This window comes from Pituophis catenifer, unplaced genomic scaffold, assembly GCF_029215685.1.
Source record: "Pituophis catenifer annectens isolate HBS135680 unplaced genomic scaffold, rPitCat1.0.hap2 SCAF_3, whole genome shotgun sequence".
Classification (NCBI taxonomy): domain Eukaryota; kingdom Metazoa; phylum Chordata; class Lepidosauria; order Squamata; family Colubridae; genus Pituophis; species Pituophis catenifer.
Genome location: NW_027256883.1, coordinates 144,005,234 through 144,028,884, shown reverse-complemented (window position 1 = coordinate 144,028,884; position 23,651 = coordinate 144,005,234). Strand labels below are relative to the sequence as shown.

Below are 23,651 nucleotides of genomic sequence, written 5' to 3'. Positions count from 1 at the left end.
GGAGGCCGTCGGTAGCAGCAGGCGGTCTCGAAGATAACTAGGTCCTATTCCATGGAGCGCTTTAAAGGTGATAACCAACACCTTGAAGCACACCCAGAAGACCACTGGGAGCCAGTGCAGCTCACCCAGGAGAGGTGTTATATGGGAGCGCCAGGTAGCTCCCGTGACTACCCGAGCAGCCACATTCTGGACCAGTTGCAGCCTCCAGGTGCCCTTCAAGGGGAACCCCATGTAGAGAGCATTGCAGTAGTCCAGGCGAGAGGTGACGAGGGCATGAGTGACTGTGCACAGGGCATCCCGATCAAGAAAGAGCCACAACTGGCGGATCAGGCGAACCTGACAAAAAGTCCCCCTGGCAATAGACATCAGGATAGCAAGGTAAAACAGTTTAAGTAAAAACTAAAAACATGGAGCTGAATAGTGGACCAGCCCTTCTCCATTCATCAAGATAAATCATTGAGGGCTTCCTGTTGGTGCCCCCGTCATCGCCAGATGGTCTTTTAAGACCGCCAGCCCCGCCGCCCGTAAAGAGCTGCCTCCACAGCTGAGAGGCAGCTCAAAAAACTCTGTTTCTTTAAGGAAATGTGAGAAGAGCCGGCAAGAGCAGGTAGAGCTCCCTGTGAAGTCCCCAGATTATTATTTTTTGTTTCTGGGGAGGAAACAGGATGAGGTTCCCTATCCAGCTTGCCATGGCTCCGGGCTCCGGTGGAACTCTGCATGTAGCAGAGCCAGACAACGTGACCAACGTAACCAGCGAAAGTCAAAGGATTTACTAAAATAAACACGGTGAAATCTGGATCTGGAATTTGAAACTGCAAGTATATATAATAGCCCTGTGATTGAATTTAAGAATGAAGAAAGAGTGAGGAAAGAGTGAAAGTTTAAAATGGCGTCCGGCTTTGAAAAGAAAAAAAAGCTGAAAGTGAAAGTGGACTTGCCTGATTGTCTCAGTATGCTACAAAGTATCTAAAATAACAGCGCTGGTTAGAAGAGAAGGAAAAAGTTTTTTTTTTTCCAAACTGTTTTTATGTTCTATCTCCCTTAGAGACTTGATTAATTCTGAGAGGATTTTGTGCTGGTGAGAAGGGAGAGAAGACTTCCTTTTTAAAAAGAGTTTGTCTGAGTGGCAGAATGGCTTCAAAGCCAGATAACAAAGCTGTATGGGGGGGTTCCCCTGTTCACAAGTTACAAGAGTAGTTTTTAAGCTTGCAGACTCAGAACCAGAGTCAGGAGATTGATTTTAAAGACTTGAAGGAATTTATTATTGTGGCTCTGATGAGACAAGATGTGCTTATGGACCAGAAGTTTGAGAAATTTCAACAGGAAATTAAGGAGGTGGTTCAAGAAAGGTATGATAAGATGAAGTGAGATTTTTTTGACAGTCCTGACTGGCTTCTCAGAAGTAATTGTCCAGATTGATAAAAAAATGGAAGAAATCAATTTAGAAGTAGAGTCTAAAATGAAGGAAGCTGATTATAAGATCTATAATGTGGATAATAAAATGCAAAAGATTGAAAATGAAGTGACAATGATGCAATTCAAATTTATGGAATTTGCTGTAAGACTGAGGGGGATAAAGGAAAACAACAGAGATTTGAGAAGGATTTGTGCTGATGCTTTGGCTGTGATGTTAAAGGTTAGCCCTGAAGAGGTTTTGTCCAAAATTGACAAGATTTACAGAATGAATTCTTGGGTAGCAAGACAAAGATGTAGTGATATACTTTACAGATAAAAGAATAAGAAGTGACATCTTGCAAAAGTCTTTTGTTTCTACCTACAAGTGGAGGGAAAGCAGATTGGGATTTATAAAGAGCTGCCGCCTAAGATGCTAAAAGACAGAAAAGATTTTGGATTTTTGTGACTGAACTAAAGAAACAACAAATTCCATACAGATGGGATATTCCAGTTGGCATAAGATTGACGTATCAAGGAGAAAGATACCGATTAAATACTGCTGAGAAAGCGGAAGAATTTTATCGCAATGTTTTTCAAATTGGCCCAACATCTCCATGTATATTTTCAGCGTCAGGAATACAGGAGGGAGATAAAGAAAAGCAAATTGAACAAGAGATGGAAGCCCAGTGGAAGCTGATGGAGATGGAGCCAATGGAAATACAAGGAACTACAGGGGGCTTTTTGGATGACCCGTTCTCGGATCATCCTTTAAAGGTTATAGGTGGACCACCTAAAAATACAAGAGAAGTGGCTTTGGATCTTGATCTGATGTCCTACAAAGTTAAAGATCAGCATATAACTCGAACAGCATGCAAACAAATTCCAGAAAAACAACAACAGCAGAGGTTTAAACCAGCACAAGGCAAGAAAAGAAGCAGGTTCTATAAAACTAGAAAATTTTAGACCAATATTTCTTTTGAATATGGATTAAAATTTTTTGTAAAGTTATTAGCCAACAGAACAATGCCAGTTATCCAAGATTTGATTTATGTTTAAGCAGGATTTATAGAAGGTAGATATATGAAAGACAATGTGAGGCAAATTATAGATTTATAGGACTATCTTGAGAAGAATAAACAGATCCCTGCAGTGCTGGTGTTCTAGGATGTGGAGAAGGCCTATAATTGAGTGAATTGGAACTTTCTATTATAGATTTTAAGAAAGATGGATTATGTGTACGTTGAAGGGAATAATCATGAGGCAAGAGGACTACGGAACAAGGGCATTTGCAGGTGATCTGGTTGTTACCCTAACATGCTCGATGGAACTAATAATCTAGATGAAAGACTTTACAGAAGATATCATATGGAATATAAATATAAAGTCACTTTGCGGGGGGGGGTTATATATAAAAGTACTCTTCAATGATGGGGGCAAATGACAACTAAAGACACTAAATACACTGTTGGAAGAAGGACTTGATGTGATTGTTTAGATTTTATAAATTATTATATATGGCGGACCTGCGGGAAAGTGGGAGAAACAAAATTGATATGGTATATGGTGATAGGCTAGGTTACTGATTGTTCAATACTGGAAAAGGGATCTTATGTTTATTATTGAAGAATGAACTCTGAAGGTGGCCAATTTTGCAGAAATGGTGAAGTTATCAGCATATATAAAAGACCGGACACAAGAGATTTATGTAAGGGGGTGGAGGACATGGATAGATTATGTGCAGAATAAATACTAAACTAGGAAGTATAGGGGATAGTATACTAGAATGTCAGGAAGAAATGTTTACCACACAGGGGGTAAACTAGATGGGCGGTAAAGTATTATATAATATGGTTTGGATTTGGATTTCACCCTGGGGAAGCCATGGGGGGAGGGGAGGGTAAGGGAGGGCTAGGGGGGAAAGGGGGGAGGGGGAAAAATTTGTATTTGTAAAACTTTTTCAATAAACAAAGAATTCTATTCTAAAAAAAAAGATAAATCATTAAGAGAAATGTTAAGTTTCTGCCCCCCCTCCCCCAAGTGCTGCCACATGAAAAGATCTAGATTCTAGCCATCATCAAAAGACACTACTCAAATAGATCTAACCTTAGATCAACATTATTCTCCACAGCTTGTTTGCAAGGAGAAGAATTCGACTGAACTGAAGGGCAGGTTGATATTAGTGAAGGCAGTCTGACTAAGGCTTTTAGCATTAAAATAGTTGTTTAAGATGGGCTCAGAAACATGAGCCTTTGCTCATATTAAGACTGTCTTTGTTTTTAATTCTGCTTCACATCTAGTCAGGAGCCTGGGTGCTTTTCCCATAGAAAGAGGCAGAGTGGGAACAAATAATACACTGCAGTATCTGAATTAATGGAAATACTGTCATGAATGGTAAGGTAAACCTGGTTTATGCAGGTAGTCCTTAACCAAGAAACACAACTGAGCCCCAAATTTCTGTTGTTAAATGAAATATTTATTAAGTGAAATTTTGTCCATTGTATGACTTTTCTTGCCACATTTGTTAAGTGAACCAGTTGCTAAGCATCTGAATTTTAAGCATATGTTAGGAAATGATTATTACCTATCTTGTTGGGTTGGTAATATATAAACCATCAATATAGCTTTAAGACTGCTGTATTGCTGTATTGCATCATACTGTGTCCTGATTGGTTAGCTCTGTAGCCAATGTCCTTAAGAGGGAGCTAGAAACATGATTTGTTTCTCTTTACTGCTCTTTGATCCTCTTTGCTGTTTGCTGTGTGCTATTTACTGCTTTTTGCTGTGTTTGCTACTGTTTGCAACTGTTAATATGTATGACTACAACGACTGGTAAGAAGACTTTGTATTGGATTATCCCTGGACTATTGTTTAACTGTCTACTGCTTTATCTGTGTATGACCTGGACTATTTATTGGACTGTGCCTTATTACTATTTCCTGAAAGTAAACACAATTCAGTGTATCTCTGTATTGGCTGTATTATTTCGTAACTACTCTCAATCGCTTTCATGTGCACACCCTTGCTACTCAAGAGTTGCTCTGTGAATTCCTTAACAGCATTTGATTATGGGGATGCTACAAAGGTCGTAAGCATGAAAAATGGTCATTAATAACTTTTCAGTGCTGTTGTAACTTTGACCAATCACTAAATGAACTGTTGTAAGTAAGGACTACCTGTATGTTCTTCTCCATTTTGGCTTAATCCTAATTTAAATAAGATTTAGTATGATTTTTTATTCCCTCCCTTATCTAGCACCATGAAGCAACATTGAGACCCCATAATTGGAGTGACAGCAAAATTGCCTTTTGCTGATATACTTTATTAGAAATTCAGCTTGGCTGACTTTTTTAAAATTTTATTTTAAAAGAACTGAGAAATTATTGGAGAAGCTGAAATTTAAATATTTTGTTTGCCTGAAAAAGACAGGCTGACATCCATCAGTGTCCAGAGTTAATCTCCAGATCCTTTCTGCTAAACTAAAAACTGTCTAAGTGGAGATTCTTGTATCCAACAGCTTTCAAACAACTGATCATTGAAATCAGGGATGAACACCCATTTACATGTAGCGGTGGGTTTCCAATATTCTTACCAAAGGTTCGCCCCCCCCATGTGCACCTTCCGTGCATGCACCCGGCCTTTTGTGCATATGCTTTGCTCACTCATGTGTCTTCCGTGCATGCGCCGTCCTTGAAAATGTGCCTAAATAGGACGGCTTAGAGCCGGAGCAGGTGGGTGCGCGATCCGCGATCTCCGCTACTGGTTCGCTTGAGCTGGTACGAACCAGCTGAATACCACCTCTGTTTACATGCCTCCAGCACCAGTGGTGGGTTGCCCCCAGTTCGGTTCGGATCTTGCGAACTGGTAGTAAAATTGGCGGGAGGCTCCACCCACCCATCCAGATGTCATCATAGACGATTTGCATATGCGCAGAAGCATGGCACACGTGCAAGTGAAGCAAGTGGATGATCCTGTTGCGAAAAGGTAGTAAAGGTAGTAGTAAAGCACCCTAAAATATTGCATCTAAATTTCAGCAGTTCATTTTCTTTCTTTTTTTCTTCTTTTTTTTAAAAGCATAAATAAGATGTAGATTTATGGAAAGCAAATTGCACTTCTTTCACCTTCTCTCCCAAAAGCTCTGAATTTGCTGTTGAGATTCAGTCATATTTTGGGCTGCTTCAGAGTGTTATAAGTTGGGCTGAAGAGCAGTCTGCCTCTCAGATGTCAGGTATTCTCATTTTTATCCTTAAAGCTCTTGAAACTTCCCTTAAATGACCATAATGTCCCAAACCTGTCCATTTCTATGATTTGGGTATCTCATTGGAAAGTCATTGGCAGTTCTCCAGGTGAGGAAAAGGATGGAGTTGCAGCCTCATCTCTTTAAAGTAAGTACAATCAAATTTTTACACTTTTTAATGCTCTTTGTGGGCACTTTGAATATGACATGTATATGCCTCAAGAGCAACTTTAGATTGCTCTTGGGGCATGGTTGTAGAGTCATCTTTGAATGAACTTTCCTCAGTTTTATTCCTGGGGCCATAGCAACAGTTTGTAAGCAAACATCACTGTTCATTTATAGAAAAAGTGGAAATTTGCCTAATTTTTATTAACTTATTAATAAGTAATTAGAGACTTTTGTAAGCTATGGATTAACTTTAGCCAAAATTATTAGTTGTGCCTTTGCTTGCCATAATAGGATTTATTTAACACCTGCCAGCGAGATTTAGAGGGGGTCGACCACAAACACTCCATAGGCTTGATCACAAATATCGTCTATATAGATTAATTAACAGGTTGCAGCTTTGACACTCAGCTAATTGCAAGCACACCTGTTACTGGAATCAAGGAAGGTGATGTGAAATTTATCTTAAGCAATGGTTAGCAATGGCATCCAGACAAGGATCCAGAGATGAGGAAAGTTTATCACTAGCATAGTAAAAACAAAAAGGGTAGGGTAGTCAATTTTTATGGTAATAAATATGATTAACGATTAACTAATTAATAGAGTATAATGGGGGTGGCTTTGCTTTGTGCCCATGTGTAACTATTGTATAACTTTGTAACCAATCAGCAATTTTCTTTTGTTTCTTGGAGTAAATTGTATAAAAATAACTGATCCTGATTTCTGGTGCGCTCCTTAGCTGTGAAATCTAGAGGTGTCCTCTTCTGCTTGTGTACAGAAATTAAAGATTTGGCTTTCCCTGATCCTAAAATTGGCTCCCTGTACCTACCTAGCCGGCTTTCTGGTCTAAAGACCTGTATATGCATTTGGGCTATCTCTCAGAAGCAATCAAGCAATTTTAGTTGGGATGGATAAATTATCTAGTAAGGGGTTCCTAAAGATTTTTTTTTTAACCCTGCCAGTCGAGCCTTGCAGCACGCTCGACAACGCTACTGCGCGATGACAGCAGCAAGGAACATACATAAGATATACATACACATGGGTGATGGTGGCACTGGGTGCAGGCGGTCGTGTGCGGGGTGTGGGGTGGAGGTGTCGTGTGCGACAGGTGTAGAGCGGTTCATGAACGTTGCTGCGGAAGAACGCTCCAGAGCACACTGATGCCCGATATGCTGATGAGGGAGGGTGTGGTACTAATAACAAGGGTGTGGTATTAAGGAGGAAATGGAGGTAATGAATGGGTGGGCTATTTAAACGCTCACCATCAGGGATCCATAGTGCTGATTTCGTTCATTTTTGCGAAACACAGCATGTGTCTGGAAGCCGACGTGAATAAACCAGCATTTTGCAAAGAGCTGAACTGTGTTTGCTGTGTTTTGATTGCGTCTTGCACGGAACTACTGAGACTGCCATTATTTTATAAAGAACAGAAGGCAGTGAACATATCTAATATTCCTTCTTGCTGTTTTCCCCACAAAATCAACCCTTAGGCTTTCATGCTTAAGGTGGAACTAGAATTTACTACCTCCAAGTTTCTAGCCTGGTGCGTTAACCACTAGACTAGATCAATCTGGCTCTCAATGTTTGTTTTTTTCTTTTTTCTGAAGAACATATGTATTTCTTTTTTCATCTGTTTGTGAAGCTTTGAGTAACATGTCCAAATATATGTTTTTTTCTACACATTTATTTAATAAATGAACAACATCAAAGGGGAAAATTAAAAAGGGCAAATGGAAGATACAATTAAAAATAAAATAAATGAACAATCTATCTGGTTAGCAGCAAGACTGGGACATGAGTAAAACAGTTTGCTTACCAGTGGAAAGATCATCTCTTACAGTCATACCATGGAGTAAAAAAAGAAGACTTTTTCTGAAGCTGATAAATTCTTACAAATGTAGGCAGGTGCTAGGGAGGAGCGATTTACTTGTCTCACCCAGAGACATTTCTAACCTACATTTCTAAGGCCCAGACTAAGCTGGCTGTTGCTGTGCCATTTACTGATTGGGCATTCAGCAGCAGACCATTAACCTATTTTGGCATCTATTAATCCTGATGCACGTTTTTTGTGAAAACAATTTTCCCAGTGCATACATTTTTGTAGACAATTTCCCCTAATGTGTGCACTCATTACTCAATCGGAGAACTGCCTTGCAAAATTCAGAGAACCGCAGAGCCTGAAAGGAAAATTGCACATTGGGTTTTACTTTGTCTTTTGGAAAGTATGGACCAAGTTGGAGTGTATTAATACATAAAGCTATATTTTTTCCCTCCCCCTTCCCATTCACTGCTATACCTATCCTGATGGTGAGCATTTACCCATTATATGGTTGAAACAGAGCTCTGTCAGGTTCCTTATCATTGTAAATAAGTATGGAAGAAATACTAATTGCTTACTCTGAAAGGACAAAGAAAGAGCGTAAAAATATTTTGGTTGCCTTATTCCAAGAGTGGGCAGCTATGGCTCCTTTACGACCTGTGGACTAACTTCCAGAATTCCTGAACCTGCATGCCGCCTCAGGAATGCTTCGAGTTGAAATCCACACGTCATACAGGGCCCATAGTTACCCAGCTCTGCCTTATTCAACATCCCTTGGCTTTGATGCAAATGGTTTGATTAGAGAGGCTGTTGACACTGGGAATTATATTGCACAACTTGAAACTAAACTGTAAGAAAGTTTATAGCTAGTCTCTTAGAAATTGGCTGAATGGCTACACCGCGCGCTTGGGAAAAATGCCAAAAAAGGGGGAAATTATTTGCAAAGTGAAGAAGATACAAGCTCGGTATCTTTTCCTTTCACTGTCAAACTATTTAGTAAGACCAGGGGTCCTCAAACTTGGCAGCTTTAAGAATTCTGGGAGTTGAAGTCCACAAGTCTTAAAGCTGCCAAGTTTGAAGACCTCTGAGTAAGACTATTGATAGCAATAGCACTTAGACTTATATACCGCTTCACAGTGCTTTTACAGCCCTCTCTAAGCGATTTACAGAATCAGCATATTGCCGCCAACAATCTGGGTCCTAATCAGGGGTGAAATCTAAAATTTTTTGTTACCGGTTCTGTGGGCGTGGGTTAATTAGTGGGCGGAGCTTGGTGGTAAGGTGACTGGATGGGCATGGATTGTTGGTCAGGTGGGCGTGGCCAAGTCAATGTCACTTCTTTGCCCTTTTTTAACCTACAAAACACAACACAACACAACTGGCTCACCCACAATGTAAAAGCAGCTGTGCTAGACCCAAAATGGCCCCTGTAACAAGCAGGAACCTCACACAGCCACAAAAAGCCCAAAAAAACCAACTTTCACACTTTACACACACAAAATTCCACATACAGCTTTGTGAAGTTTGTGTAGTTAGAGTGAAACACTACAGAAACACACTAAATCTCAGAAAGCTGCACAAATATTATTTTATTTTAATTTATTTTTATATAAAAGCAGCTAAATTTAAAACTTTCTAAACTTTAAATGGCTAGGTCTAAAAAAAGAACAACTAAAAAAAACCCCAATTAACTATTTTTTTTAAAGCTCCCAAAGGGGGAAAAAACTTACCCAATAGAACAGGGGTCTCCAACCTTAGCAACTTTAAGACTTGTGGACTTCAACTCCCAGAATTCCTCAGCCAGGAATTCTGTGAGTTGAAGTCCACAAGTCTTAAAGTTGCCAAGGTTGGAGACCCCTGCAATAGAAGGTACAAGGAAGGCAGGCAGGCAGATAGAGCTGCTCACCGATGAGCTTGATTGCAGGCAGGGAGTTTCAGTTGCTTGCTGATGCAATGGATTGCAGGGATTACAGCAAGCTGGAAGCTGGGGGTGACGGTGGGATTTTTGCTACCGGTTAGCAGGCAACTCAGCTGGGATCATCAAAGCTTGGCTTGTCAGAGCCATTTAAAAGAAAAAAAAGGCTCTGATGATCGCGGCTCAGATGGGCATGGGGGGGCGGGGGGCAGGGATTTTTGCTACCGGTTCTCCGAACTGCCCGCTGCCATCGCTACCTACTTGCCCGAGCTGGTCCGAACCGGGAGCATTTCACCCCTGGTCCTAATTATTCTTCTCATCTTTCCTATTACCTATCTCCTTTTCTACTTATGACTATAACTTTGTTACTTATATCTTTACATTTTGTATTGTTTTATTTAGTTTCCTAATACGATTAATGTTGATTCTATCACTAAGTGTTGTATCTTACTATTTATGATGAATGTATTTTTATGATGACTATGATCATGATTTATCACTTACAGCTTTTATGTACAATGAGAGCTTATGCACCGAAGACAACTTCCTTGTGTGTCAATCACACTTGGCCAATAAAGAATTCTATTCTATTCTATTCTATTCTATTCTATTCTATTCTATTCTATTCTATTCTATATTCTATTCTATCCTGGGCATCAGGGAATCATTCTTACATACTACATCTTGCTACAATAAGTTGAGCATATCATCACCTCATCCATTTTTGTTGTTTTACCTCTTTACTCTACATACGATCACCTTCTTTTCCTTCTCACTCAGAAGCTGGGAAATAATATATGTAAATGTATTCAAACTATCAATTACTGGTGACCTTGCAATTGTGAGATGCAGTGCTATTTTTCATTTGTCAGGCTTTTCAGCTGCACCCAGAGATACAGCTGAAGCTGCTGCTTAAAGTTTACGAGAGTCCATATGTCCAGATATTTGTCACAGAAATGGAAATTTAATTTCATCCATAACCCAAGCATTGTTCTTCCCTTCATGTTCAGCTTTTGTAGATGCTTTATTTTAAATTTTGCCAACTGCTTGGCTGTCATGTAAAGATCAGAAAATACTTCAGAGTAAATCACATGGGCCACAGCAATCAGAAAAAGTCATGTCTCTCATTGATGGAAATGAAAAAAAAATTGTACAGAAGTAACAACCAAAAAAGAAGATCTGGGAAGTGAATTGTTGTTTTATTGTTTTATAACATAAAAATATATCTTTTACTTTTGTGAAGGCTGGATTTGATCAATTGAATAGTCACACCGAATATAATTCTGTAAACATATTGCAAGCCTTACTATCAATGCTGAGTTACTGCATAACGATCTTACAACCATAGGCACTTACACTGATAAAGAGTTACACCTATCACAAAAGTTGTCTTTAGCAGCTACTCCCTCCCTCCCGCTGCCCATTTCATGGAAATTAATTTTAAAATCCAATCTCTTTAGAGCAAGAGTAGTAAATGAGGAGAACATTTTAGCTGTACCAAAGCAATTGGAGCTTGCCATTTTAACTCTAATATGGAGTATCGTTTCTTGAAGCATGGCTAAAGAATTGCAACGGTGGATTAAGGCTGTTTGTCTCATGGAATCAAGGTTACAGTTTCATGCACATTTTATCTTGGTGAATGCCCCATTGAACAGAATGAAGCTGACTTCTAAGCAAATCTTCTTAAACTGACATTGCAAAATAATTATAAATCTTGTCTTTAATACAAGGTTTATTTTATTCAGACTTCACCAACTATTGATATTCTTTGATTTATGGTCAATGATGTAACACGTGCATTTTTCAAATTTTCAAATTCACATTTTCTTTCAGTTAGTTTAATTAGGAAAGCTTTTGGAAAAAATGACAACTTGGACCTTAATCTTCTGCTTACATGCATGATAGTGGCTCTTCCTGAACAAAAGAGCACATACTCCTGAGTAGGCATGGATATTTAGGATTAGACACATTTGATTTCAGTATCTAGTGTTTACCTTTACAGCTTCAAACATATGAAATCTTTTTCTTTAGTGTTAAATAAAGAAATATAGTACAATTGAAAAATAAGGCCGACATTATTCCAAGAAAAGACAATTATTAAAATATGATTTTTTTCACTCAGATCAAATGATTGTCTATTGATTCTCCTCTATCTGTAATTCATCTGTTTAGTATATTTTTTAGGAGGGCAGTGCTTTTATGGCTGGGAGATATGAGTATGTTTTGAAGGGTACCATTCTAGGAATATAAAAAAAAAATAATACCTGTCTTGGTGAATCCAAAGTTAAATGAGAACTCAACCAACAGTTTGATGTAGCTGTGAAAAGGAAAGCAAAACAAAAGGAATGCAACACAATGCAATGCAACGCAATGCAATCCAGGGCTGTGTCAATTATAATATCAAGATCAAAAGTCATTATGTCTAGAGCTTAGCAATCATGGATACAGCCAAGAAATAAGCTGTGAAAGAAAAAAATAGTAGTAATAATGGTAGCATTGAGTATATTTAGCCTAAAGTAGACACAATTCCAAGAAAACATGGCAGCTATATTCAAATAATTGAAGAATGTTATACATAAGAAGGACAGAATTGTTCAGAGTTCTGGTAGCACAGCAGACTAAAGCACTGTTATTAACATCAGCTGCCTGCAATTACTGCAAGTCAAATCTCACCAGGCTCAAGGTTGACTCAGCCTTCCATCCTTTCAAAGGTAGGTGAAATGAGGACCCAGACTGTGGGGGCAATAAGCTGACTTTGTATAAATATATAAAAGTATGAAGGCTATTGCTTAACGCAATGTAAGCCACCCTGAGTCTCCAGGGAAGGGCGGCATATAAATCAAACCAAAAAAAAAAAAAAAAAGAAGAAGAAGAAGAGTTGGTACAGAAGGCAGAACAGGAAACACAGGTTTTAAACTATGAGAAAATAGACCTTGGTTGGACATTGGGAATAATAATCCTAACATAAAGAATTTATAATAATTTTTCAAAACCATTTTTGAATTATATTATTAAAATTAATAATTAAAATGTATTGTGAAATTATATAATCATTCAAAAGTAATGAAGCAGAGTATCTTGAGACGTAGTGAATTTTCCTTTCCTGGACTAAGCTTGGATAACTATCTATTAGGTATGCTGTAGTACTAGATTCCTTCACTAAGCAATACGTAAATTGGAGGATTTCCAAAATGTATCCCAAGCCTTATATTTTATATTTTTATGAAATGAAATATGAAAGTGATCTCTATCTTGGGGAAAAGTACAATAATAAAAGCATAATAATTAATTTTAATACAAAAACCTGCAAATAGAAACAGAATGACTATATCAAAAGAAAGCAAAGGTAGTAGTTATAGTAATGAGTGCCTATTGGTGCAATCTCAAACCAACAGGCACACCACTGGAACACCATTGGCATAAACAAATTCACCATCAGTCAATTGCAAAATGCAGCATTACTCACAGCAGCTTACATCCTGCAGTAATACCTCAAACACCATCAAGCATCCATATCAGTGGTAGGTTGCTCCCAGTTCGCACCGGTTCACAAGAACCGGTAGTAAAAATTTCTAGTAGTTCGGAGAACTGGTAATAACATTGGCTGGCCACGCCCCCAAACCAGTCCCCGGCCCGGTCGCCACTCGCTTACCCCGCCCACCTCATCAGAGGCTTTTTTTTTTTTTTTTTTACTTTTAAAAGCATTGTTTCTACAACCCCTTTGGCTGAAGAGGCTGTAGGGAAAAAAATGCCTTTAAAAGCCTCTGGCAATCCCAGCTGAGTTGCCTGATCATCAGAGGCTTCTAAAAGCATTTTTTTTACTATTTTTTTTTACTAATGCTTTTAAAAGTAAAAAAAAAAAAAAGTTGGCCATGCCCACCCAGTCACATTACCCCCACACCAAGCCATACTCACAGAACCAGTAGTAAAAAATTTTAGAACCCACCCCTGATCCACATCTGCCTATCCCAAGTCCTTGGGAAGGATTCGATAGGTGGATAAAAATGCCAAATCCAGTCTGAATATCTAGCTGCCTATATGAAGAGCCATAAGGGTGAAAATGCTATTTAAAAAAGAGTCTAAGTAAGACTCGATAGCCACAGAATTAGAAGTATAGAATATGCAGCTACAAAGCAGGAAAAAGTTACTTGGTTTGGTTGTGATTCTTCTTGGCAGCTCTTAAAGGAGCCATCCTTATGGCCTTGGCACAGGCTGTAGCCTTTAAAGAACAACTCTTAACATGTGGGACCCTAGAACTTGTTTCTGTAAAAACAGTTCCTAAACATAGATATAACTTAACCTGATCTGTTTGTTCCCTATCCATGCTCCAGTTACACCTGGTCTGCCTCTTCCCACCAAAAAAAACAACAACAAAAAAAAAAACAATCTTGGGTGTGGATTTATTGATGTTTAGATAGTTGAATGCACAGTATGAGCTAAACCTGCATAGAAGTCCTCCCATTACTACCTCAATCAATGCCATGTTGTCCACATAAAGCAGAATGTTTGCATTGTTGATTTTTAAGACAGAAACTTTTTCTCAGTTTTTAAAATTTGACCTTGGATCCTCTTTTTTTTTTTTTCAGACAATTGACCGAAGGGGCAGTAATTCAATCCTATTAAACAAGAAGTTACTTTTAATAGTGGAATAAATATTTTGATTGCTGTAGGTCAATGACCATTAAATTAATAAGCATTCTCTGCTTTTTGAATGTAGCTGATACAGATTAAATAAATGAGATGGTTAGTGAAATTGCTTTCAAATGATACGACTAGCACAAAATTGTTTAAAACAATGCGTATGACACTGATGGCAGCTTTTATTGGAATGCTACAAATTTTAATGATGTAAAATGCAATCATTATGGCTTTTTTGTTTTTATATTTAGTATTATTTTAGACATTCTTTTATGTTTCTGAAAAAAATCATACTTATTTCTTGCATTTTAGGATGTCTACTAGTCGGAATCCTTTGAGTTTTTCATAAATATAAGCTAAACTCATAAAATATGAATATGTATTTTATAAATACAGCAAAAGAAAATGTCAACTTTAGAATGCATTAAAGTAAATGTAAATTAAAAGTATAACTGACAGCAGGGTGAGAATTTTAAAAATTCTTTAAGACCTAAAGACTCTGGGTTATGAAAAGGCACATTAAATAAACCGTAAAACAATATTCTGTATAAAAATGGATGCAAATCTAAGCTATATATTTATGTATTCTGTAAACAATACCAAATGAATTTCTGAATATTTAAATAAATTATTCTTAAACTACATCAGATATTAAGGTTATAATCCTATGATGTTTGAATGTTCCAGCCACATTTTTGGCTTCTGTCTTCTAAATCAGAGACACACAGAGAGAATTCTAAGCTCAGAGGCAAAATATCCAATCCCCACATTCTATACAATTCTCAAAGAAAAGTCTCTACTCACATTGGAAAGAGAAATATCAGAAATGAACAATAATAAAATAGAATAGAATAACAGAGTTGGAAGGGACCTTGGAGCAGTGGTGAAATCCAATTTTTTTTACTACCGGTTCTGTGGGCGTGGCTTGGTAGGCATGGTGTGGTGTGGCTTGGTGAGCATGGCTTGTTGGGCGTGGCAGGAGAAGGATACTGCAAAATCTCCATTCCTACCCCACTCCTGGGGGAAGGATATTGCAAAATCTCCATTCCCACCCCACTCTGGGGCCAGCCAGAGGTGGTATTTGCTGGTTCTCTGAACTACTAGAAATTTCTGCTACTGGCTCTCCAGAACCTGTCAGAACCTGGTGGATTTCACCCCTGCCTTGGAGGTTTCTAGTCCAACTCCCTGCTTAGGCAGGAAACTCTACACCACTTTAGACAAATGGTTATGCAACACAGTGGTGGGTTGCCCCTGGTTCGGACTGGTTCATAAGAACCGATAGTAAAACCGGTGGGAAGCTCTGCCCACTGACCCGGACGTCATCAAAGTTGATCTGCACATGCGCAGAAGAGCACATGTGGGGGGCGCGATGTGAACCAGTAGTAAAGGTAAGTAGAACCCACCCCTGATCCAACATCATCTTAAAAACTTCCAGTGTTGGAGCATTCACAACTTTTGGAGGCAAGTTGTTCCACTGATTAATTGTTCTAATTGTCAGGAAATTTCTCCTTAGTTCTAAGTTGCTTCTCTCCTTGATTATTTTCCAATCTTTGCTTCTTGTCCTGCCCTCAGGTGCTTTGGAGAATAGGTTGACTCCCTCTTCTTTGTGGCAGCCCCTGATATATTGGAACACTGCTATCATGTCTCCCCTAGTCCTTCTCTTCATTAAACTAGACATACCCAGTTCCTGCAACCATTCTTCATGTGTTTTAGCCTCCAGTCCCCTAATCATCTTTGTTGCTCTTCTCTGCACTCTTTCTAGAGTCTCCACATCTTTTTTACATCTTTAGAATGGTTAGAAAGAATTCTGCTTGGCATTCATATGTGTGTGAATGCCTGAGTGGAGCTCTTAGTTTTTATTTTAATAAAAGTTGTAAATTTGCATTTGTCTTTCTGGATATAAAAGAACACCCAAGACATCAAAAAGACAAAGAGAGTCTTAGGATGTCAAAAATAGAAACAAAACAGGATGTCGATACTCAGGACCCTTCAAAAGTGGAGCAGTTACAAATCAACTATTGTAACTGTAGTTAATTGTAGATAATTCTTCCCCCTTAACTTTGCAGTCTCTATCAATAAAGTTTTCAGCTTTGAGAACAGCCTTTTTGAATTCTGTTTCACAAATTCTGTTGTTCAGTTCAGTTACTGTATCTCTTTACCTGACATTCCTTGTTTTCATTGTCAGACATTGTTTTCCTAAATAACTGCTCATTTCTGTTTCACCAAGATCCCCTTTCATGAAAGTCATTTTTCAATCTCCCAATGCTCATTTTCCTTTCTTCTTGACTATGCTTAATCAAATTTAGCAAAGAACATGGAAAGTGGTGTAATAAAGGCACAGTTCTGATTTTAGCTCAGGCCTTTTTCCCCCCACATTACTTTCATTTTTTGCATCTTTTTTCTCTGGAACATGAAAAAGACACGCAAAAAAATCTTTCATTTGGAATAAGGCTCCTTGTTGAGTGTAAAGTAACTACAGAATCCAAAAAAAAAATATGGCCTAATGTATACTGTAAACCAGCAATTGATATTTTCTAAAAGTTTCCATGGTAAAGTTATTGTCGGATCTTAATTTCCCCCAAATGAAGCCTCATTTTTTGCCATTCCACCATGACTTGTTAAGTAGGAAATGACATTTATTGAAAGATAAAAGAGATATCTTATTATCCTGCAGCTGGTAAAAGTAAGTGCAGATCTCATTATTGTATAATAGGTATTTTTCTGGAGCTTGCCCGTGACAGCACTCAGGCACACTAATATTGTGGCTTTCCCCAAGAGTCTCTACACTTCAGAAAATGATAAATGCTTTGGTAAATTCTGAACAGCTCTTCATTATTCTTTCAAAAAGGCATGTGCTGATGTTTCTTTCATAGCTTTGCATCCAAAGAAAGGATGGAAATATCTGAAAATACTGTGTATATTTCACAAAGATAAAAGATTAGGGTCTGATGAACAAGCCATGAGATCCCACAGGTTGGCTTGTTGAAGGAAGCAGCTCATACTTTTCAAATCCTTGGTCAACTATGAACTTAAGGAATGGCCTGACATGTTAGCCTCATGATACCTTATCCTCATGAAACAGAGGATTCTCTTTAATGTAGGACTAATGGTCACTGATGAACAATGTTTTGGGAAAGGCAACAGCTAAAAAGTTACCCAGAACTTTGATTGACTTTTTTTTTTATAAAACTCTGGAAAATATGAGTGTATTTTCACTTAAAATATTCTATCTATCTGTCTATCTGTATCTGTCTGTCTGTCAGTCTGTCTGTCATTTTTATAAATAACTCAAGGCAGAGAACATAACCAGCACTCCTCTCTCTTCCTATTTTCCATACAACAAACCTGTGAAGACGGTTAGCTAGAAAGAGAATGACTGTGATAAATGATAAAGGAACATATATTTTATTGTAAAATAAAATATAAAATATATGGACTCTATGAAAAAGCTACATTTTCATGTTATGTGTATTTGAACCCAACATTTTGAAACAAGCCTGGAGCTATGCTTCTACTTCCTATTGTAAGCACCATTTCAAAACTTGTGATGACTAATTATTTTATCAACACAAAAGTACATATCTATAATTAATATACATCTTTCCTTCTCTGTTATATTTGGTAGAACAACATAGTTTTACACCAAGCCAGAATTAAATCAACTGCATGACCTATTAGATGTGACATTATTATTTATTGACAGAAAATGTCAATATAGATGATGTTAGGCAGGGTAAAGAGAGAGGTTCAATGTACTATCTTTGTAATTTATAACAACATTATTGATTTATAGTTCAATGACACAGTTTTTCAGAAATTCACAGTTAATTAACTCTTATTTGCATAGAAATATGGTGCAGCCAAGAGCTGTATATTACCCATCCTACATATTTGGAAAAATTGTAAAAGCCTGCATATTTGATTACGTACTGATTTATCTTGCAGATTTGATAGTGGAATCTCTCTAATTTACCATTGTAATCAGTAATCTAGAAGAAGGAAGGTTGAAACAAATTGAAGACAGTATCAAGGAATGCAATTTTTAGAGAGGTAAGTGAAAAAATATGAAACACGCATGCACTACCTGAAACAATGCCAAACTTTACTGGTAGTCCCCATTTAGCAACTGTAATGGGGACTGACAAATTTGTTGTTAAGCAAAGTTGCTTTGTGAAAATTATTTGACTGCAACAGTTTTTACGATTTTACTTCAGCTTTCCTTTCTTTACAGCAGAAGAGGGATATGAGTCAAACAGTAAAATAAGCCAAATGACAAGGAAAGTTTTTTGAAGTCAACTCATGAGGAATCTTGGTCAAAGGGGGAAATTATAGTTCTCCCCCCTCCCACTCCCAGCTACCTGGAATGCTTATCCTAGTGCTGGGATAATTAGCAAGAAAAGAATCAATGTTTGTATTTGGAGACTGGCATTTTATGATCTTTTTGTGGGGAGGCTCTGTAGGGACCAAAGTTTGTGGGTGATCCTAGTCCTCTCTCTGACTCAGATATGAGTTCTAAGGAACTGATCCATTCACCAGCTCCTGTTTTGAGAGTTCTAATCAACTAATTAAGATCATAAAATTGAGCTTGTTAACTTACAATTAGCATTTTCTGCACTGCAGAGGAAAAAAAGGAAGATAACGCTTGTTTAAGCAATCTCTCCACTTTGCAAGGAGGATAAAAAGAAACAAAGAGTCATGTCAGGCAAAAAAGAATGTATATTAACTGAACTAAAGGTGGAAATGTGGCTAGGGTTGCCAGGTCTGGTTCCAAAAAATAGCGGACAAGTGGGGGGGAGGGGGTTAAGTAGTAAAAAAAGAAAATTACAATTAAATTATATATTTTCTTACAAACATTTTAACACGTATTAAAATAATCACTTCAAAACTTTACTTAAAATTCAAAACATCAAATATATTATAATAATATGTAAAATATTAAATTACATTTTACTTTGCTGTCGTGTGTATTTTTTATTTGACTGAGCAGCTTTGATCAATTCTTTGTGTTTAAGGAATAATTCTTTAATTTCAGTACAACATTGAGAAATATTAAAAAATATACAAAGTTCACTTCGAACTGATACAAGCAGTCGGTTACATTAGTCAGTCCACAAATTTCCCATGACACTGAAAATTCGTTCATTTGATACTGGAATTGATGCACAATACTGGAACAGTTTCAGTAAACTCGGAGCTGGCTCTTTCTTGAAAAAGTACGTCCACTTATCAAGGGATGAATCACCCTGCAGATGAACATAAACTTCTTCTAAGGCAGAAATTTCATTGAAGGGAGTGTTGGGTGGAAGTTCTTCTCACCATGGTGATAATAACCAGATGTTCGTCATTTCTTCTAAAGTTGGAGGATTATTGCGATCAATTAGATTGAAACAACTTAGTGTCTCATATACTGAATTGGTGAAATTATACCACTTTTCTAGGTATTTTATTTTTGCAAAGAATCACGCAGCTTACACATGATAATGTGAAGTTCACATGCAAGAATTTTCAGCTTTAGATTACATATCATTTCATCATAAAGCTTTTGAATTAAAAAAAATGTCCACTATTTTGTGAAAAAAAATAGTGAACATTATGTGAAAAAAGCGGACTGTCCGCTCAAATAGTGGACACCTGGCAACCCTAATTTATGTGTCTGAGGAAAAAAATGCTGGATAGGTCATAAATGTGGACATTGGTCGCTGTGTTATTCTTTCTTCATCATCATAACTGCGAGTGGCATGGTCTGAGGCAATCATTAAATGAAGACTAGCAGTATGCACAGTACACACACTGCATGCAATTACAAAACAGACCAATGCAGAGTTGGAAATGTATGTCTAATTCAGAAACAAACAGTAGCTCTGGAATGACTTGAGAAGAGAGGATATTTGAAGCACCCCTATTGGCAGATAGCCCTGTATTCTTTCAAAACATATGTGGATATTCATTACTAAAGCTTAGAAGAATTGTTAGAACATGTTGTGACTGTTCAGCGAAAGCAATACCATTGAAAACAGTATGAGAGAAATCTGTTTATCCAAAGCATAGTTTCCTAGATTACTTGGCAGATTTGATACAGTTCATGACTTTTTGTTGTCAGGAAACCCGCAACACACCTGCTGAAGGAACAATCAAAGCACACCCTTTGATTTCAGGCATGACAACTACTGTCATGTGGTTGTATTTCTTTTAATGCCATGTTACATTTGTTTTCTCATCTATGAACAATTGGTTGATTTTTTTTCCCTTCCTGCTACAGAAATTAAAGCTTTTCATGTTCAAATCATCAAGTAAAAACTATTGGAGCTATAATTCAAAACCTATTAGATGTAATGCAGAAAAGAAAAGAACACTAAGGAAACTTAATCTGTTTGGCAAAAAGTAGCATTTTCCACACCATACTACACTTCCAACCCTCAACCCCAGTGGAGATTCACTGTGGTAGGAAACAACAAAGTATCTGCAATTTGGAAAGATTAACAACTATCCATTATAATATACATTACAAATTAAAAACAGAAAAAAATAGAGTAAACTGTCTCTTTGTATGAACCAAGCTCTGAAGGCATGTTGATTTCTGGCCAGAGTGCTTGTCTGCCATATAGTTGGCAAAAGTGAAAAAATGCAAGGAAAAAAAAAGTGGGAGCACTAATTCATTGACAGAAATATGTCTGAATACAGACAGAATCAATTCCAGTTTGTAAATTTCCAGTGCTGGAAGGAGCAAATCTCTCCAATTCATAGATTTTTTTTGCTCTATGAAAAAGTGATTTTGGTCTCACTTGTAAAGAAATGTGTAGATTCTGTTAACCACTCAATTAAAAAAAAATGAATTAAATTCTCACCAATCCCTTCTCATAATTCAGTTAGGCATATTGATTCAATGTAAAGTATAAAATCAATCTCTGCAGTAGTACAAGAATCAGGCAGTCCTGAATGAACTGCAGGTTGTGCTGTGTTAATTGTGCAACAGGGAAGTAATGGTTGCAAACTGCTAGGAGTTTGCCAGGAGAAGCAAGGAAGTTAAAACCTGTGTGCCAGTGATCTGGATTAGAATCAAGAACAATCAAGAGAAGCTTAAGAATCTGCAGCAAGCAATGATGTTGGAAAAATATGGATGCAGTTGACAATATAGCACAAATGCCACTCTAACATATTTGTGTCCTGAAAAACAATGCAAGAATGTAAGTCACCATGTTTATACGTTGACATAAAGACATATGTTTTGCCATTTGCCCCTCTCTAAGGAATAGAAAGACAGAAAACTGTCATTAGTTTGATCTTTCTTATATTTAATCATAGTTTATTTTTTCCCCTTGCATTCCATGACTGTCATTATTAGAGCTTGCAGATCATCTGTATTTTCAGCTATCAGAGTGATCTCATCAACATAATGCAGGCTATTAGTATTTCCAGTATTAAAACCATACTCATCTACTTCCAGTGTCTACTCTCTCAATATATATATATTCAGTCTGTAGGTTGAATAAATAAGGATAAATAATAACCAAAGTGCACAGCTTTGCCTCACTACTTTGCTAACCTGGAGCCAATCTGTTTCTCCATGTTCCATCCAGAAAGTGGCTTCTTGTCCTATGTACAAGTTACTCATGAGTAGAGTACAGTAAGATGTTCCAGGATTTCTATTTTCTTAAGTACATTCCACAGCTTGTATACCCAACACAACTGAAGTTCGTTCTAGAATCAATTGATACACATACATACATACAGTACATAAATATACACATATACACCTTCATACTTCCTTTTGTTATTCTTTGCCTTTCTCAGTTACCCAGAATGCAGTAAATTATCATTCTGAGCAAATATTTGACATAGTTACTGTAGTTCCTATCGATGAAATCCAGCACTTCAAAGCACTTTCTTGATAGCAATACCTGTTCTCTGGAATGATGTTCTCCCCGAGATTCAAATGGATCTTATCCTACTGAAGTCCCACTCTTTCCCCAAATCATTAGTGAGTATGGAATCATTACTGCTCTCTGAGCTTTTTCAAGCAAAGAACTAAGCTCCAGAGATGTTGAAGGCATTTCGCTTCTCATCCAAGAAGCTTCTTCAGCTCTGACTGGATGGTGGGGAGTGGAAGGATTTATGCTCCTTGCAAACAGCTGGTCAATTGCATTCTTTTAGGGCAGGGGTGTCAAACTCACATCATGGTGGCATCACATGACGTATCAGGACTTTCCCCCCCTTCGCTAAATCATGCGTAGGCATGGCCAGCACATGATGCATCAGGCCCACAGGTTGGGAGTTTGACAGCTCTGTTTTAGAGAGTCATTGAGTCCACCTAGAAGTTCATCTGTATTGTCAGGGGCACCTGAGTAGTGCAAATGGGTATGGAGCCTTCTTGGAACTGTTGAAAAGACTGTGTTGTAGACTAGAGATAGATGATGTCTTATCCCTCCCCCTCTGTGAGAGAGGGCTGTTCAATTTTGCATAGATGGCCTCTTTTATTCCTCTTTCAAACCAGTGGTCCACTCTATCCAATATGTGGACTTTGCTGTCTTTATCTTTTAAATGCAGGTGGACTGCTGAATCTTTTCCTGATGGGTTTGTTCTTCTATATTGTGCCATGAGCTTATGAAGTGGTTGTTTTGTTTCCCCAATGTACAGATCTGCACATGGCTGACTGAAGAAGCTTCTTGGATGAGAAGTGAAACATCTTCAGAGAAAAACCAGAAGGTCTACTTGCTTCTTGAAAAAGCATCTTTTAGGTAACCATGATCTGGATGACTGAGAATATCCTACTTACTGTTCCAACCTGCCATTCCAGTTTCACAAGCTGTACATCTTGCTTTCATACTCTTGACTCTTGAAGTTGTCAACCTCCCCTTTTCCTGCATTAGTGGTTGTAGCATAAATGTGGATAACCATCATAATAAAGAGTTATCTGTGAAATCTAAATGATGTTATTTGATCAATGGTTGAGCTGTATTCCAACTATTGTCTTTGCTATATTTTTATAACTACAAAAGCAATGTCATTCTTTTTGTGTTTTCATATCATGAGTAGTAAACAGTATGAATGTCTTAATTAAAAGTGTCCAGTTCCAATCCATTTTAATCTGCTGTTGCCTAAAATGTCAACATGAAGTCAATTCATTTTTTTAAAATTTTGTTGTGCTTTCCCATGTTCATGCTAATTATATTCCATGTTTCCACTGCATTTCTATCCTAGCAGATTTGGATTTTCTTTTCCTGGATGACAGCACCAACCAGATGTCCCAAGGGCTTAAATCCATTCTCATTATAAACACCATTAGTACTCCAAAATATCCCCAGCAATTCTTCAGCTCAAGCTGAGTGCCATCCAATCTGAGGGTCAGTCATCCACCTCCGTATCATTGTTTACTTTATATTTTCCAGCCATGTAGTTTTCATGGGAAATAGTGGGGTGGTGTACCACTGCCTTTTCCCACACAATATGAAATGACAGTTTTGCTGTTCTCAGTAAAGTGATCATCT

General features: G+C 37.7%; 1 long non-coding RNA gene across 1 annotated transcript in view; it reads left to right on the top strand.

Moving 5' to 3' along the window:
* Nucleotides 1-23,003, top strand: part of LOC139313963 (uncharacterized) — a 69,849-nt gene extending 46,846 nt beyond the window's left edge. Inside the window, exons 2-3 of the long non-coding RNA XR_011600166.1 lie at nt 18,112-18,216; nt 22,801-23,003. This is a non-coding gene — a long non-coding RNA (uncharacterized lncRNA). The remainder of the gene's footprint in view (nt 1-18,111; nt 18,217-22,800) is intronic.
* The last annotated feature ends 648 nt before the right edge of the window (nt 23,004-23,651 follow it).